Here is a 7,292-nt window from a genome sequence, read left to right as displayed (position 1 = left end):
GAAACAGCACAGTACAGGATGCTATCTGGAGGGAGAACAGTACAGTACAGGATGCTATCTGGAGGGAGAACAGTACAGGACAGGATACTATCTGGAGGGAGAACAGTACAGTACAGGATACTATCTGGAGGGAGAACAGTACAGTACATGATGCTACCTGGAGGGAGAACAGTACAGTACAGGATGCTATCTGGAGGGAGAACAGCACAGTACAGTACATGATGCTATCTGGAGGGAGAACAGTACAGTACAGGATACTATCTGGAGGGAGAACAGCACAGTACATGATGCTATCTGGAGGGAGAACAGTACAGTACAGGATGCTATCTGGAGGGAGAACAGTACAGTACAGTACATGATGCTACCTGGAGGGAGAACAGTACAGTACAGGATGCTATCTGGAGGGAGAACAGTACAGTACAGGATACTATCTGGAGGGAGAACAGCACAGTACATGATACTATCTGGAGGGAGAACAGTACAGTACATGATGCTATCTGGATGGAGAACAGTACAATACAGGATACTATCTGGAGGGAGAACAGCACAGTACAGGATACTATCTGGAGGGAGAACAGCACAGTACAGGATGCTATCTGGAGGGAGAACAGCACAGTACAGGATGCTATCTGGAGGGAGAACAGTACAGTACAGGATGCTATCTGGAGGGAGAACAGCACAGTACAGGATGCTATCTGGATGAAGAACAGCACAGTACAGGATGCTATCTGGAGGGAGAACAGCACAGTACAGGATGCTATCTGGAGGGAGAACAGCACAGTACAGGATGCTATCTGGAGGGAGAACAGCACAGTACAGGATGCTATCTGGAGGGAGAACAGCACAGTACAGGATGCTATCTGGAGGGAGAACAGCACAGTACAGGATGCTATCTGGAGGGAGAACAGCACAGTACAGGATGCTATCTGGAGGGAGAACAGCACAGTACAGGATGCTATCTGGAGGGAGAACAGTACAGTACAGGATGCTATCTGGAGGGAGAACAGTACAGTACAGGATGCTATCTGGAGGGAGAACAGCACAGTACAGGATGCTATCTGGAGGGAGAACAGTACAGTACAGGATGCTATCTGGAGGGAGAACAGTACAGTACAGGATGCTATCTGGAGGGAGAACAGTACAGGACAGGATACTATCTGGAGGGAGAACAGTACAGTACAGGATACTATCTGGAGGGAGAACAGTACAGTACATGATGCTACCTGGAGGGAGAACAGTACAGTACAGGATGCTATCTGGAGGGAGAACAGTACAGTACAGTACAGTACATGATGCTACCTGGAGGGAGAACAGCACAGTACAGTACATGATGCTACCTGGAGGGAGAACAGTACAGTACAGGAAGCTATCTGGAGGGAGAACAGCACAGTACAGGATGCTATCTGGAGGGAGAACAGCACAGTACAGGATGCTATCTGGAGGGAGAACAGCACAGTACATGATGCTATCTGGAGGGAGAACAGCACAGTACATGATGCTATCTGGAGGGAGAACAGCACAGTACAGGATGCTATCTGGAGGGAGAACAGCACAGTACAGGATGCTATCTGGAGGGAGAACAGCACAGTACAGTACATGATGCTACCTGGAGGGAGAACAGCACAGTACAGTACATGATGCTACCTGGAGGGAGAACAGTACAGTACAGGAAGCTATCTGGAGGGAGAACAGCACAGTACAGGATGCTATCTGGAGGGAGAACAGCACAGTACAGGATGCTATCTGGAGGGAGAACAGCACAGTACAGGATGCTATCTGGAGGGAGAACAGTACAGTACAGGATGCTATCTGGAGGGAGAACAGCACAGTACAGGATGCTATCTGGAGGAGAACAGCACAGTACAGGATGCTATCTGGAGGGAGAACAGCACAGTACAGGATGCTATCTGGAGGGAGAACAGCACAGTACAGGATGCTATCTGGAGGGAGAACAGTACAGTACAGGATGCTATCTGGAGGGAGAACAGCACAGTACAGGATGCTATCTGGAGGGAGAACAGCACAGTACAGGATGCTATCTGGAGGGAGAACAGCACAGTACAGGACGCTATCTTAAACTCTTCATCTTAGAGCACATTTGTCCCAAGGAAGATCACTCTCTTAGGAGACACGGTGTTCGTCCCAAATAGCACTCTATTGCCTACATAGTGAATTCATTTTTTGACCATAACCCTATGGGCCCTGGTCAAAAATAGTGCACTAAGTAGGGAATAGGCTGCTATTTGGGACGCAACCCTTTCCTATGAGAACAATATGTGCTGATGGGTCTTGTATCATACTAACTAGGCCTGGAGTTGGGTGGATCAATTTTCTATTTATATCTCCATGAGATCAAATACTGCATCATCTTTTAGTAACCGGAGTTCATATCTAACTGGAAGTATAAGCTAACGTGTAAGCCTTGTGAGTATGCTTCACCATGCTGTGAAATGCAACTGATATTGTGTGGAAGTCTCATTATTCTATTTCTTTCTTTTAGGTTTAAATGATCTTATCTTCCCAACATTAAAACATCTACTTTTTTTTAAACATTTGATAAACCGAGCAGCTGCATTTCCAAAACAAAACAAAACCAATTTTGACTGTTTGGCAGTTGGGAGGTTGTGGTGGTAACACTTTCTCCTCTGAAGCATGGAAGAAACGCCACTATCAGTTATGTTCTGTCATGGCTGTCACGGGTTATAATGACAAATCCATTTTCTTCGTTTGAATAAGATCTAGAGAGCCTGAATGAAGTATTTCCTTTGACATAGAACATACACAGAAAACGGCCTCCCTCGTTAATTGACCCTCTCTCTCTCCTCAGCCGGGCTCTGACTTCCTCCCTACTAACTCTCTCTCTCTCTCTCTCTCTCTGTCTCTCTGTCTCTCTGTCTCTCTGTCTCTCTGTCTCTCTCTCTCTCTCTCTCTCTCTCTCTCTCTCTCTCTCTCTCTCTCTCTCTCTCTCTCTCTCTCTCTCTCTCTCTCTCTCTGTCTCTCTCTCTCTCTCTCACACCTCTCTCTCTCTCACCTCTCTCTCTCAATTCAATTTCAATTCAAGGGCTTTATTGGCATGGGAAACGTGTGTTAACATTGCCAAAGCAAGTGAAGTAGATAGTAACAAAAGTGAAATAAACAATAAATATTAACAGAGACAGAGTCAGACAGACAGAGACAGAAAGACAGCCAGAGTCAGACAGACAGAGACAGAAAGGCCTCATCAACAGCAGCCTCCCTCCACTGTGTATCCCTGGCCCACTGCCTAGACAGTCTCTTACTGACTGTCTCTCCAGTAACTGACTGTCTCTCCAGTAACTGACTATCTCTCTAGTAACTGACTATCTCTCTCTACTCCTACCTTGGCCTCTGTGTGTCTCTCTCTCTCTCTCTCTCTCTCTCTCCCTCTCTCTCTCGGTCTCTCTCTCTCTCTCTCTCTCTCTCTCTCTCTCTCTCTCCCTCTCTCTCTCGGTCTCTCTCTCTCTCTCTCACACCTCTCTCTCTCTCACCTCTCTCTCTCTCACCTCTCTCTCTCTCTCAATTCAATTTCAATTTAAGGGCTTCATTGGCATGGGAAAGTAGATAGTGAAGTAGATAGTAAACAAAAGTGAAATAAACAATAAATATTAACAGTAAACATTACACTCAGAAGTTCCAAAAGAATAAAGTCATTTCAAATGTCATATTATGTATATATACAGTGTTGTAACAATGTGCAAATAGTTAAAGTACAAAAAGGAAAATAAATAAACATAAATATGGGTTGTATTTACAATGGTGTTTGTTCTTCACTGGTTGCCCTTTTCTTGTGGCAACAGGTCACAAATCTTGCAGCTGTGATGGCACACTGTGGTTTTTCACCCAGTAGATAAGGGAGTTTATCAAAATTGGGTTTGTTTTCGAATTCCTTGTGGACCTCTGTAATCTGAGGGAAATATGTCTCTAATATGGTCATACATTTGGCAGGAGGTTAGGAAGTGCAGCTCAATTTCCACCTCATTTTGTGGCCAGTGTGTACATAGCCTGTCTTCTCTTGAGAGCCAGGTCTGCCTACGGCGGCCTTTCTCAATAGCAAGGCTATGCTCACTGAGTCTGTACATAGTCAAAGCTTTCCTTAAGTTTGGGTCAGTCACAGTGGTCAGGTATTCTGCCACTTTGTACTCTCTGTTTAGAGCCAGATAGCATTCTAGTTTGCTCTGTTTTTTGTAAATTCTTTCCAATGTGTCAAGTAATTCTCTTTTTGTTTTCTCATGATTTGGTGGGGTCTAATTTTGTTGCTGTCCTGGGGCTCTGTGGGGTCTGTTTGTGTTTGTGAACAGAGCCCAAGGACCAGCTGGCTGAGGGGACTCTTCTCTAGGTTAATCTCTCTGTAGGTGAGGGCTTTGTGATGGAATGTGTGGGCATCGCTTCCTTTTAGGTGGTTGTAGAATTTAACGGCTCTTTTCTGGATTTGGATAATTTGCGGATATCGGCCTAATTCTGCTCTGCATGCATTATTTGGGGTTTTGCGTTGTAAACTAAGTATATTTTTGTAAAATTCTGCATGCAGAGTCTCAATTGGGTGTTTGTCCCATTTTGTGAATTCTTGGTTGGTGAGTTTTATGTTCCTTTTGATGGCATAGAAGGCCCTTCTTGCCTTGTCTCTCAGATCGTTCACCGCCTTGTGGAAGTTACCTGTGGTGTTGATGTTTAAGCCGAGGTAGGTGTAATTCTTTGTGTGCTCTAGGGCAACGGTGTCTAGATAGAATTTGTATCTGTTGTCTTGGCTACTGGACATTATTTTAGTCTTACTGAGATTTACTGTCAGGGCCCAAGTCTGACAGAATCTGTGCAGAAGATCTAGGTGCTGCTGTAGGCCCTCCTTGGTTGGTGACAGAAGCACCAGATCATCAGGAAACAGTAGACATTTGACTTCAGATTCTAGTAGGGTGAGGCCGGGTGCTGCAGACTGTTCTAGTGCCCTCGCCAATTCATTGATATATATGTTGAAGAGGGTGGGGCTTAAACTGCATCCCTGTCTCACCGCACGGCCCTGTGGAAAGAAATCTGTTATTTTTTTATTGCCAATTTTAACTGTGGTTTGTGTACATGGATTTTATAATGTCGTATGTTTTTCCCCCAACATCACTTTCCATCAATTTGGATAGCAGACCCTCATGCCAAATTGAGTCAAAAAGTTTTTTTGAAATCAACAAAACATGAGAAGACTTTTGTTTTGGTTTGTTTGTTTGGCAATTAGGGTGTGCAAGGTGAATACGTGGTCTGTCGTACGGTAATTTGGTAAAAAGCCAATTTGACATTTGCTCAGTACATTGTTTTCACTGAGGAAATGAACTAGTCTGCTGTTGATGATAATGGAGACTCCTCAGCGGGTCTCTGGCTTCCTCCCCTTTAACTTTTTCTCTCTCTCCTCAGCGGGTCTCTTCTTCTCCTTTGTCACTCTCAGGCTGCATCCCAAATGGCTCCCTATTTCCTAAATACTACACCACGGTGTAAGTAGTACACTATATATAGGGAATAGGGTGCCATTTGGGACATAGTGACAGCTCTTTTTGAAAGACACTGTGCTGTTCCTATGGTACCAGCACCACTTTCACTCCTCTCTGACACAACAGCACAAACCTGTAAAACCAATCATCTCCTTAGTTCCTGTAAACCAGCGGTTCCCAACCTTTTTCTGTTACTGTACCAGATGTAAAATTATCCTGTTTTGATTAATTTAATAGAGTGAGTTAGGTCTGCTCTATACCAAATTAGCAATTGAGGCCCTCTTTGCGGGAGTGGGGGGGCATGGGGTGGGCAGGAGGGGCATAGGTCTGATCTGAGGGGGTCTATATGGGGTGTGGGCATGGTTGATTTGGGGGGGTATTGACTGGTTGGGGTGGGGGTGTGGATGTGGCTGGTGGTGCTGTGGTCTGGATGTAGGTCCTGTCGTCGTGGATCTTCTATGTGTAGGTCCTGGGGGGGAGGTCCCGCAGGTCTGGGAGAGTGTCTCACTGATCGGCCCGGCTCTGGCTTCCTTCCGCTTAACTTTCTCTCTCTCTCTCTCTCTCCCCTCAGCCGGTCTCTGGCTTCCTCCCCTTTAACCTTTTCTCTCTCTCCTCAGCGGGTCTCTCCTTCTCCTTTGTCACTCTCAGGCTGCATCCCAAATGGCTCCCTATTTCCTAAATACTACACCACGGTGTAAGTAGTACACTATATATAGGGAATAGGGTGCCATTTGGGACATAGTGACAGCTCTTTTTGAAAGCCACTGTGCTGTTCCTATGGTACCAGCACCACTTTCACTCCTCTCTGACACAACAGCACAAACCTGTAAAAACCAATCATCTCCTTATTTCCTGTAAACCAGTGGTTCCCAACCTTTTTCTGTTACTGTACCTCTACCTGCCTGGAGTTCCCCCTGAAGTACCCCCTTCACGTGTATTTTACCAGTAAGCCTATAGCCTCATTAGTCTTCTCAAGTTACCCGCAGCGGTCCTAGTACCCCTGGGAACCACTGCTGTAAACCAATCAGATGAGAGACGTTCTACACAGAGTGGTTATATTTCCTTAGCTGTGTTCCTTCTGAAGTTATTGTGGTGAATTTTAAAAAACAGCCAAATTACTGCAATTATGAAACTGATGGAGCCTAGTGTCCTCCAGTGTCTGTTTGTGGTATGAATAATAATAATGTATTTGAATGTTGTTTGACGTCGTTGTGATTTTACTCTGTACACGAACGATCAAGTAAAACCACGTTGTATAATGTCTCTTTACTTTATCCTCCAGAGGTATTATTCCAGATACATTCAGATCAAACAGTCCAAAGTGATATACAGATCCTACATCTGCTGTTTTCTCATTTTACCAGTGGTTTACTCTTCTTGATCATTACCTCATAATACCATTATTGATTACACTAAAGATACATAATAGCATTAAAAGTATTAAATGATGTTCCTGGTCATTGTATCCTGCTGTTAGATGAGATCAGTCTGGTGTAATAGTTAATCTCTACCTGACAGAGAAAAACAGGAATGCCATCTAGAGGTGCTCCTTGGTGCCGAGGTCTCTGTGTAACCTGGGTGACACTGGAGGACAATGGAAGTTGACGCTAAATGCTTCTTTATTATACATTTGTTTAATCAAATGTCATTGCACCTCTTGAACATCCTCCTGTCTTCAGTTGGCTCCTCAATTCATTATCCTTGGTTGGAGAGGGAGGTAGCAGCGGTGGTCTCGTAGTCTGGTGACGGTCTGAGAAATGTATGCGACACAGACAGTTGGACTGTGTAGATGGGAGATTCCTCATG

Source organism: Coregonus clupeaformis, chromosome 17 (assembly GCF_020615455.1).
Source record: "Coregonus clupeaformis isolate EN_2021a chromosome 17, ASM2061545v1, whole genome shotgun sequence".
Lineage (NCBI taxonomy): Eukaryota > Metazoa > Chordata > Actinopteri > Salmoniformes > Salmonidae > Coregonus > Coregonus clupeaformis.
Note: the sequence above shows the minus strand (reverse complement) of the source record.